Here is an 11,416-nt window from a genome sequence, read left to right as displayed (position 1 = left end):
TGCCCCAGCGCGACACCATCACGTGGAATACCCTCCTCGGCGCTTGCGCTCGCCGAGGGCTCATGGACGATGCCCAGAAGCTGTTCGCCGAGGATTCTTTGATAGGACGCCAGAGCATGGAACCATCACGTGGAATACAATGATATCTGGTTATGAGCAAAAAGGGGACTATGATGGTGTAATCAAGCTATTTCAAAGGATGCTAGAAGTTGGTAAGAGGCCTGATCGGCACACTTTCTCTTCAGTTCTAGCAGCATGTGCTTCACTTGCTATGTTGCGCCTTGGAGCTCAGCTCCACCAACTTATTGAGAAGTCATGTCTGCCAGATATCGCAATCAGCAATGCACTTATAACAATGTACTCCAGATATGTCAAACTAACCAATGCGAATGTCATCTTCAATCTGATGCGTACACAAAAAGATTTGGTTTCTTGGAATGCACTGATAGGAGGTTATTAGCACCACAGCCGTGCTACAGGGGCCTTACAGCTATTCGAGGAGATTAGGAGTGTCAAGGTTATGCCAACTCACATAACTTTCATTTCTCTCCTGAGTGCATGTGGAAATGCTGGTTCTTTTTTTTTTTTTTTGTCACTGACGGAACTGAAGGTTTATATTCTCAACCCTTTGCTAAACATGGAGACTTGGAGAGCAGGAGAGCAGAAGTAGACAAGTAAGAAGCAGCTTAGGCTGGCTGTTTCATAAGGCAAACCTCATTTCATAGCGCTGTTATTTTTAGGCCCCTTGTATTTACAAAACAACCTCTTTTGTAAAACTATTCATGAACACTTAACTAAGCAGAAGCAAAGACTTACTATGGTTTTTCTTAACTTAATTAGGCGTCTGCAATGGGCGGGCAAGAGGCCAATGTGGTCACTGACAATATTCTGAAGGTACATGCAACTTTGAGCTACAGCCTACAATAATTTCAGATTGAATTACTCTAATCTGTGGTTACTATATAGACATCACTTGCTTCAGATATTAGAACTAGAGATATGTGCAGACACGATGGTAGGGGTTGAGATGCTGAGGGACATCTCTAGTGGACAACAAAAGCGTGTTACAACCGGTAAAAAAGGCAATCTTTTTTCAGTTCAAAAATATTGGCTTTACGTAAGAGCGTTGTGAATGATTTTCTTTGGATGCATCTTGCAGGTGAGAGCGCTTTTGATGGTCGAAATATCAACTGGGCTTGACTGCTCCATTACATTCCAGATTGTGAACTCGCTCAGGCAATCCATCACTTTTGTACCAGGTTCTTAATGCTGAAGAACAAAACTACCATTTTACTTACTGATTTTTCTTTATCCTATGCAACTTAATATCATGTTAAATTTCACAGGTAGCCACTTAGTAAATGTGTAACATCAGCTGATAACAATGTGCTAGGGAAAGAAAAATGAAGGCACAACTACACGATCTCTGCTTTTGAGCTACTACAGACCGACGACTATACAATCAATGTGCATATCATTCCTCGTGCAGAGGTATAACCTATTTTTGCTTCTCAAAACATAACATGTCTATTCAGTTTATGCATCTTAACTAGGTGAGATTTCTTCTCTCAAGCTCTGATTTGTTGACAAATTCTGGTCTTAATCGTTGCCACTATTTTAATACTTATTCTTAACATTCCCTTGCATCGCGGTTCATGAGTTTCAGGCTTTCACCTGTGTTAGTAAAAACTAAAAAGGCAAATGGTTTGTACCTTGCACAGGTTTATATACATGTAAGGAAAACAAACATACTCAACAGGTAATCCATGTGCATAACTACATCTACCTCTTGGCCTATGCATTTGATGGTTAATCCGAATTAAGTTTCTTGCATAACACCTGAACATAGGAGTGTTGTTCCATTAAGCCGATCAGAATCAGTTCCTACCCACAATCTGAATTATTTAATGATCGATTAGAAACCCTCTCCTCACAATCTGAATTCTTAGAAGTAGCCTATTTCCTTCTATTTTGATGCTGAGATCGATCCAACATGTTACAAACTTAGTGACGACGAGATTGAGAAAAGAATAAACTTGCCTCCATCACTGAGGCAGACAATACCAATTTCTTAATGAAGACAAAATTTAATGAGGTGATAGATTCATGCAAGGATATTACTCAGAGGGAGGGATCTGTAGTTTGATGTCAGTTTGATCATTATTTGCGATCAACAATTGAGATTGTACAAGATTGAGTATACCTTATTTTAAATAGCTTTTACAATGCTAATTTTGAACTTGTCAGTATTAAATTTGTTTTACACAAACAAAAAGTTCCTGTTAAATAAGTCAGACCAAACTGACTTATTGCTACTTTGCCAACTATAATTAAGTGTGTAATGTATTTTGACCTATATATGTGATGTAATATGTATATTTAACTCGGTTTGTAATATATTTCTAACTTGGAGCCGATATATGTGATGCGTACACACAGCATTAGTACTCCCTCCGGTCATAAATACTTGTCGCTTTGATCAAGATCCAGTCAAACATTTAAAATTTTGACCGTCAATAGCTTCCAGAATATTTAGTTTGAAAACATAAAAATTATATGTGCAAATTTGTCTTGATAAATACTTTCATAATATTATATTTTTATTGGATCAAACTCAAACTGATTAATTTTGTTGAAAACCTAAAGTGTATCTATTTTGAAGTGCCATTCCAGCAGCAATAAATTCATGTATACACATGCCGTTGTTCATGTATCTTTAGCAACGGGTCAATATTGCGCGCCAACGGCGTGCAACTTTTCTAGTATAATCCCAACGTCGTACACGCGACATAGGGCCTGTTTGTTTCAGCTAGAGATTCTGAAAAGCAGCTTATAAAAGCTGGATTGTTAAAAGCTGGATTGTGAAAAACTTTTAGACTGTAGATTCTAAAAAAATTTAATGGACAGTTTAGTAAAATGGACTTTCACAATCTATCAAAAGCTGAGAAAAACCAACTTCTCAGATTATCACAATCCAACCAGCAGATTTTAAAAAGCTATAAACAAAAGCTGCCTGTTTGTTTTAGCTTCGGATTATAAAAGCTGAAAGCCAGAATCCGAAGCTGAAACAAACAGGGCCATAGTAGTTAGCACGTACGAAAGTGCCACCCAATAATGCGTGCCGATACGGCCGTCCCCGCGCGAATCTCCTGACGTTTTGGCGGCGGCGGCGCGGCAAAACAACGGAAGTCATCAATCCATTGATGGACGAGGCACCCGGACTAGTGATGCTGGCAGCCAGCACAGTTTGGCTCGACTCGATCCGTAGGCTCATAGAGTACTCCTCTGTGTTTAAAATATATGACATTTTAAATTAAATATAAATATTAAAATAAAAGATAAAATAATTATCTTATTTTTAATATTATTTATTATATTAAAAATAAGATTTGCGTTGAGAAGATAATTATCTTGAGTACCTAATGGAAGAGATAAAATTAAAAATTTTAAGCTAAAATTATCTTAAAATTATAGAACGTTATGTATTTTAAATATTATAAAAAATATTAAAACGTTATTTATTTTGAGACAAAAGAAGTACTGCAGTATAAAAGCTATCTCGTCTCGATAATTTTGCAAGCCGAAGCCGAGATCGATCGAGCTGAGCCCCTAACATGCTGAGCCAAAGCCGCAACTCGTGATGTACGGAGGCTGGCAACAGATTCAATTCGGCTGGCACAAGTTCGTTAAAGAAAAAAATGGCGGCCCAACTCAACACGTAACATCTCGATCGCATGCTTTCATTGTTGGTCTAGATTAGAGTTCTTTTATTTTTATATTCTTTATAATTAATATTTAAATAAATAGATTTCTGATACTATGATTTATACAAATAGTAGTCTATCGTCGTCTGAAAGTGCTACAGCTCTTTAAAAAAAAGGTAAGTAAGTAGGGTACACCCGCGCCCGCGGCCATACCCCAAAAGAATGGCTCCGATTCAATCCGGCCTGCTGGATAAGGATAGCAGTGGGTCACGTCCTGCGGATTTAAGATCCGATGGCAACGGATTCGGTGGAAAAAATGGACTAACGGAGCCATCAGGCTGGAGGCTGATTCGAGTTGGGTTAGAGTTGTAGCTTGCATCCGCGGGTGCCTCCATAGGTCTCAACTGATCGATATGATCACGAGGCGTCGTCTGATGGCGAGTCATCTGCGGCAAGCCGGGACCGGGAGCCTGCTTGCTTTACGTGTTGGTCTCAGGCAACTGCCCCGGAGTTTTGAGCAGAGCCAGTCGGTCACGTTGAAACGATCACTCGTGCAACTGCCATGCCGTGCCGTGCGTGCATGTGCCGTTTGCCGTGTGCAGTGTTACGTTCCGTGCACCTTGTATCCTTGATCTTCCTGTCCTATGCTCCTTCCTTGCGCGTCCGCCACATCCTCGTTTGTCCGTACGACAGCTACCTCCGTGATAGTGCAGCAGCCTCCGCGAAGGGGCTCACAACCCAGTGTCGAAGTCTCAGGGAGGAACCGAGTCGGTCGCGGGTTTGAATTTTTGTCTCGTACGACTTTGCCTCTAATAAAAGTCATGAAAATAAATCCTGCTATTAAAAAAAGTCACCACATTCTAACAAGGAAGATCTAGCTCGACCGTGCAGTTTCAGATCGAGTGCGCCGTCCACTACACACCATGGAAAAATTGAAGTACGAGCACTTACTATATTGAAGGTCTGAAAAAAGAAACGGAAATATCACGAGCATGCACGCAAAGTCAGGCGAGACGAATGCATTGTCAGCGGTGAAACTAATTGATCAAAGACGTTGCAGTTAAGATCGAGGAATATAATTTCTAAAAATCTTATATGGGTATACGTAACAAGCTCATTTATAATTTCTAAAAATCTTAAAGGCTCAACCATGCAACATGGGTATGTATCTTTTTAGTCTCATGTTGCTAAGTAGAGGTAGAATAAGATTAACTTAAATAGATTTGTGTTTTTCACCTTATTCGTATATGTGGATAGAATGACTAGAAATAATACACGTGCATGCTCGCCGCGCTCTGTTGGGTGGGCTAGGATGGCGGCCCTAAGTAGGGCGGGATAGAGTGCGCGTGGCACTTGTGTGAATATCCGTCAAAAATCTAGTCCAATTTTCTACCGCTAATTCTCACTCTATAGAAGATATTTGTGTATCGTTGTTACATATACGAGTAGAGTAATTCCTGCTATATGATTGTATTAGTTTATGTGTTTGAATTTATGATTTATTTATAGATTAAAATAAACCTAAAATTGCTGATATTTTCAACACTTATACGAGCTGTGACGAATATAATCCCAACGTCGTACACGCGACATAGTACGTTAGCACGCACGGTACTACGTGCGGAAGTGCCACCCAATAATGCGTGCCGATACGGCCGTCCCCGCGCGAATCTCCTGACGTTTTGGCGGCGGCGGCGCGGCAAAACAAAGGACCTCATCAAACCGCACCGCCTATCCAGTGATGGACGAGGCACCCGGACTGGTGATGCTGGCAACCAGCATGGTTTGGCTCGACTCGATCCGTAGGCTCATAGAGTACTCCTCCTGTTTTAAAATATATGACATTTTAAGTTAAATATAAGTATTAAAATGAAATATAAATTTTGTCTTTTTTACTTTTCATTATAGTATAAATTATAATTTTGTCTGATTTTTTTACTAGATCATAGTATCTTCTACGATATACATTTTTTTAAAAAAAATTATAACTATTTCAATATTATTTCGAATTTTGAGAGTAATAGAACGTAATATTTTTTATTTTTTTAAAGGTATCGCCTATTGAATGGGCGACATATTTATTTTTTTAAATGTGTTGTTCATTGGAAGGGCAATATTTTGGTCTTACCTATCCAACGGGCGACAGTAACATAGATCTGCAATTTTTTAAAATAATCGTGTATTTTTTAAAATAATAATAAAAAATTCTCTATTACCCAACGTCTCATTACCATACAGCGTTACCAATACATTTTAGCCCTTCGGTCCGTATGACCCTTAGGCCTGAGCTGTCTCCTCTCACAAACCCCAGCCCCACTGTCCCAGTAAAACCCCACAGCTCTATGCATCACCGACCGTCGTACAGCAGCAGTCACCAAGACCCCGGTCACCTACCCGTTGGTGATCGTGTCGCCTACACCGCGTAGATCTACGTGCTAACAACCTCCGCCACGGTCCAGCAGGTGGCCACCGAGGCCCCTGTTATCTACCCGTCTGTGGCATACCCCTCCCGCCATGGCCCAGTAGGCGACCGTCGTGCCACAGTAGCCACTGAGGCTCCTGTCATCTTCGCCTGCTCCTACGAGATGTTCATCCTCAAGTAGCTCGAGCTCACCCACCATAGCTGGACGCACGTCGAGGCCAGGGCGGGTTTGTTTTGCACCTCGACTGTATTTTTGGGTCCGAATCAGATTTCACATTTCAAGTTTCGGATCGGGTAAGTTCTTGTTCCACTCCATTCCCACTGTGACCTGTTGCCATCCCTACTGCTGGAAGCCAGAACGTTGCTTTCCGGTGATGTGCCCGATTCAAGCAATTGTACGAGTCTTTGATTATTGAGTTGGAGAACTTTTGGAACATACTAGAAAAGTTGCACGCCGTTGGCGCGCAATATTGACCCGTTGCTAAAGATACATGAACAACGGCATGTGTATACATGAATTTATTGCTGCTGGAATGGCACTTCAAAATAGATACACTTTAGGTTTTCAACAAAATTAATCAGTTTGAGTTTGATCCAATAAAAATATAATATTATGAAAGTATTTATCAAGACAAATTTGCACATATAATTTTTATGTTTTCAAACTAAATATTCTGGAAGCTATTGACGGTCAAAATTTTAAATGTTTGACTGGATCTTGATCAAAGCGACAAGTATTTATGACCGGAGGGAGTACTAATGCTGTGTGTACGCATCACATATATCGGCTCCAAGTTAGAAATATATTACAAACCGAGTTAAATATACATATTACATCACATATATAGGTCAAAATACATTACACACTTAATTATAGTTGGCAAAGTAGCAATAAGTCAGTTTGGTCTGACTTATTTAACAGGAACTTTTTGTTTGTGTAAAACAAATTTAATACTGACAAGTTCAAAATTAGCATTGTAAAAGCTATTTAAAATAAGGTATACTCAATCTTGTACAATCTCAATTGTTGATCGCAAATAATGATCAAACTGACATCAAACTACAGATCCCTCCCTCTGAGTAATATCTTTGCATGAATCTATCACCTCATTAAATTTTGTCTTCATTAAGAAATTGGTATTGTCTGCCTCAGTGATGGAGGCAAGTTTATTCTTTTCTCAATCTCGTCGTCACTAAGTTTGTAACATGTTGGATCGATCTCAGCATCAAAATAGAAGGAAATAGGCTACTTCTAAGAATTCAGATTGTGAGGAGAGGGTTTCTAATCGATCATTAAATAATTCAGATTGTGGGTAGGAACTGATTCTGATCGGCTTAATGGAACAACACTCCTATGTTCAGGTGTTATGCAAGAAACTTAATTCGGATTAACCATCAAATGCATAGGCCAAGAGGTAGATGTAGTTATGCACATGGATTACCTGTTGAGTATGTTTGTTTTCCTTACATGTATATAAACCTGTGCAAGGTACAAACCATTTGCCTTTTTAGTTTTTACTAACACAGGTGAAAGCCTGAAACTCATGAACCGCGATGCAAGGGAATGTTAAGAATAAGTATTAAAATAGTGGCAACGATTAAGACCAGAATTTGTCAACAAATCAGAGCTTGAGAGAAGAAATCTCACCTAGTTAAGATGCATAAACTGAATAGACATGTTATGTTTTGAGAAGCAAAAATAGGTTATACCTCTGCACGAGGAATGATATGCACATTGATTGTATAGTCGTCGGTCTGTAGTAGCTCAAAAGCAGAGATCGTGTAGTTGTGCCTTCATTTTTCTTTCCCTAGCACATTGTTATCAGCTGATGTTACACATTTACTAAGTGGCTACCTGTGAAATTTAACATGATATTAAGTTGCATAGGATAAAGAAAAATCAGTAAGTAAAATGGTAGTTTTGTTCTTCAGCATTAAGAACCTGGTACAAAAGTGATGGATTGCCTGAGCGAGTTCACAATCTGGAATGTAATGGAGCAGTCAAGCCCAGTTGATATTTCGACCATCAAAAGCGCTCTCACCTGCAAGATGCATCCAAAGAAAATCATTCACAACGCTCTTACGTAAAGCCAATATTTTTGAACTGAAAAAAGATTGCCTTTTTTACCGGTTGTAACACGCTTTTGTTGTCCACTAGAGATGTCCCTCAGCATCTCAACCCCTACCATCGTGTCTGCACATATCTCTAGTTCTAATATCTGAAGCAAGTGATGTCTATATAGTAACCACAGATTAGAGTAATTCAATCTGAAATTATTGTAGGCTGTAGCTCAAAGTTGCATGTACCTTCAGAATATTGTCAGTGACCACATTGGCCTCTTGCCCGCCCATTGCAGACGCCTAATTAAGTTAAGAAAAACCATAGTAAGTCTTTGCTTCTGCTTAGTTAAGTGTTCATGAATAGTTTTACAAAAGAGGTTGTTTTGTAAATACAAGGGGCCTAAAAATAACAGCGCTATGAAATGAGGTTTGCCTTATGAAACAGCCAGCCTAAGCTGCTTCTTACTTGTCTACTTCTGCTCTCCTGCTCTCCAAGTCTCCATGTTTAGCAAAGGGTTGAGAATATAAACCTTCAGTTCCGTCAGTGACAAAAAAAAAAAAAAAGAACCAGCATTTCCACATGCACTCAGGAGAGAAATGAAAGTTATGTGAGTTGGCATAACCTTGACACTCCTAATCTCCTCGAATAGCTGTAAGGCCCCTGTAGCACGGCTGTGGTGCTAATAACCTCCTATCAGTGCATTCCAAGAAACCAAATCTTTTTGTGTACGCATCAGATTGAAGATGACATTCGCATTGGTTAGTTTGACATATCTGGAGTACATTGTTATAAGTGCATTGCTGATTGCGATATCTGGCAGACATGACTTCTCAATAAGTTGGTGGAGCTGAGCTCCAAGGCGCAACATAGCAAGTGAAGCACATGCTGCTAGAACTGAAGAGAAAGTGTGCCGATCAGGCCTCTTACCAACTTCTAGCATCCTTTGAAATAGCTTGATTACACCATCATAGTCCCCTTTTTGCTCATAACCAGATATCATTGTATTCCACGTGATGGTTCCATGCTCTGGCGTCCTATCAAAGAATCCTCGGCGAACAGCTTCTGGGCATCGTCCATGAGCCCTCGGCGAGCGCAAGCGCCGAGGAGGGTATTCCACGTGATGGTGTCGCGCTGGGGCATTTCGTCGAACAGGCGGCACATGGCGGCGAGGTGGTCCGGGTGCAGCGAGCGTGCGTACGTGGCGAGGAGCGTGTTCCACGAGACGGCGTCGCGGACGGGCATGGCATCGAAGAAGTCACGCGCTGCGCGGACGTCGCTGCGGCGGCGGAGAGGAGCGCGTTGAAGAGGCGCCGGGCGGCGGCAAAGCGGCAGCGGCGGAGGAGCGCCGCGAGGGAGCGGTTGTGTTGGCGGACGAGGTCTTCGGTGGGGGCCGCAGCAGCGGCCGTGACGCCGGTGCCGCGATGAGCGACGGCCGCCGGGATGCGAGGCGGACATCTCCGCATCAGGGACAGACCAGCAATGCTATATGGGCTCGGGTTGGGTTTAGCCCGAATCTTATGGGGTCATAGTCCGACGATCGACCGGGTGATTGAGCCCGCTGCTGCGGGGCCGCCGTCGCGGTGAGGTGACGAGGGTGGTGGCCGGAGAGAAGAGCGGACTTGACGCAGTTCATCATGACGGCGTATGGTGACCGACGGAGTGGGTGGGGGTGGTACCAGCGGCGAGGTGCGCAGAGGTCGGGCAGGACGGAGTTCTTGAAGCGTAAGAAGGAAGATGGAGGTCTCTGGAAGGCTCCGACGGGGCGTATTCTGGAAGGAGCCGAGCGACGAGCCAGCGAGCTCCAGATCGAACGGTTATCATCAGCTGGTGTTCAGATTCGACGGTTCAAAATTAATAGTTGACGTGGATAGCTCCACAGAGCTCAAATGTGACCAAATTTAGACTATGTATAGATTATTTGATTGTCTGGTCGAATGCTTGGGCCAAGCCCTAGTTGTGCAGTCGGATCGTTCCAGCTAGGCCCGCTGAAACGCAATTTAAGACGATTTGTGTTTCTCCCTGGGCTGGTTGAGCTCAATTTGAAATGATTTATGTTTTTCCTCGGCTTGACTCAGCTAACGAGGTATTAACGTATAATTAGTGAGTATTAACTTATATTAGTATATTTTAAATTAGATTAAGGCTTAATATGATAATTTAAATACTATAGAATGTACTTATATAAAATAAACATCATATTAACATTTATTTTTTATTTCAATCTCATACAACCTAACACAATCTCTTTTTTATTAGGATAAACATATACAACCAACTAAATAAATAGCACTATATACACATAACCTAACTCAAAAAGTCTGCTCACTCAAATAAGCTAGATTAGAATCATACGGAAAACCAAATAGACCCTGACGGACTTGGATGACCAGTTTGCAGAGGCAGGCATCAGCCCCCATTCGCGTGCCTCATTGACCGCGGCGACGAGAGCTGCCCGACCGGATAAGTTGGTGTATTTCCTCGTCGATTTTTTTTTTCCAGAACGGGATTAACCTCTGATTTCATTACACGAATGTAACGAAATTACAACTATCCCCATCAATCAGTTCGCAATACTTACAACAAAAGAGTGCGCAAACAGAAGGATCTATACATCTGACGTCTGAGAAGCAGCACCGAGGGCTGCCGATTAGCCAAAATAGACCGTACGTCCAAGGCCAGAAACCACAATCCAAGTATAACGACTCCTAACCTATTAGACCGGTATCTACCACACCAAGTTTCAGATAAAAAACCATCTCCGGACCGAGTGCCAACAGCACTAAAAACAGCAACTGCACTCCATCGATGATTGCTTCAGCTTGGAACACCATCAGCTCCTTAGCCTTTGGCGAGCATCATCGTGTCTTCAGCTTGTTTCTTGGGATGGAAGAGGAGAGCTGTTTCTTGTCTGATTTGTCGCGTATTTCTTCGCTTATTCGCTGTTCCGCGCGCCTAGAACGTGGGCTCCTTGGACGCGAAGCGAAGCTGATGAGGCTCGGCGGGAGACGACGGAACACGATCCCACGGCTACGGCCGGCCGCGGGGATCTGGACGTTTCGGTGGTGGGCGCACGGCAAAATGCGCACGCGCCGGGCCGCAACGTTCCCTACCGATCGGCGAGCCAGCCAGCGGCGCATGTTTCGGGGACGGACAACGGATCCCATCGAGGACAGCAAGGGCGCGACAGGTTTGCGTGAAGCCGTGAGCGCGGCGGGCATGCAGAGGGAA

The 11,416-nt window shown here is 42.3% G+C and overlaps 2 long non-coding RNA genes across 6 annotated transcripts; one reads left to right on the top strand and one right to left on the bottom strand.

Moving 5' to 3' along the window:
• Window positions 1-411: 411 nt before the first annotated feature.
• LOC133893077 (uncharacterized) lies at window positions 412-2,760 on the top strand. Of its 3 annotated transcripts, XR_009904442.1 has the most exons (5): window positions 412-674; window positions 841-894; window positions 967-1,073; window positions 1,160-1,259; window positions 1,347-2,760. It is a non-coding gene; the product is annotated as an uncharacterized LOC133893077 (long non-coding RNA). The 3 variants fall into 3 exon arrangements; XR_009904440.1 differs by having other exon boundaries at window positions 412-894; XR_009904439.1 differs by having other exon boundaries at window positions 412-1,073.
• Window positions 2,761-7,205: 4,445 nt separating this feature from the next.
• LOC133893063 (uncharacterized) lies at window positions 7,206-8,916 on the bottom strand. Of its 3 annotated transcripts, XR_009904438.1 has the most exons (5): window positions 8,654-8,916; window positions 8,434-8,487; window positions 8,255-8,361; window positions 8,069-8,168; window positions 7,206-7,981 (listed from the first exon to the last, which is right to left on the bottom strand). It is a non-coding gene; the product is annotated as an uncharacterized LOC133893063 (long non-coding RNA). The 3 variants fall into 3 exon arrangements; XR_009904437.1 differs by having other exon boundaries at window positions 8,434-8,916; XR_009904436.1 differs by having other exon boundaries at window positions 8,255-8,916.
• Between the last annotated feature and the right edge of the window lie 2,500 nt (window positions 8,917-11,416).

Source organism: Phragmites australis, chromosome 2, assembly GCF_958298935.1.
Source record: "Phragmites australis chromosome 2, lpPhrAust1.1, whole genome shotgun sequence".
NCBI classification, from domain to species: domain Eukaryota; kingdom Viridiplantae; phylum Streptophyta; class Magnoliopsida; order Poales; family Poaceae; genus Phragmites; species Phragmites australis.
The sequence above is the reverse complement of the archived record's forward strand: the minus strand, read 5'-3'. Positions and strand labels throughout refer to the sequence as shown.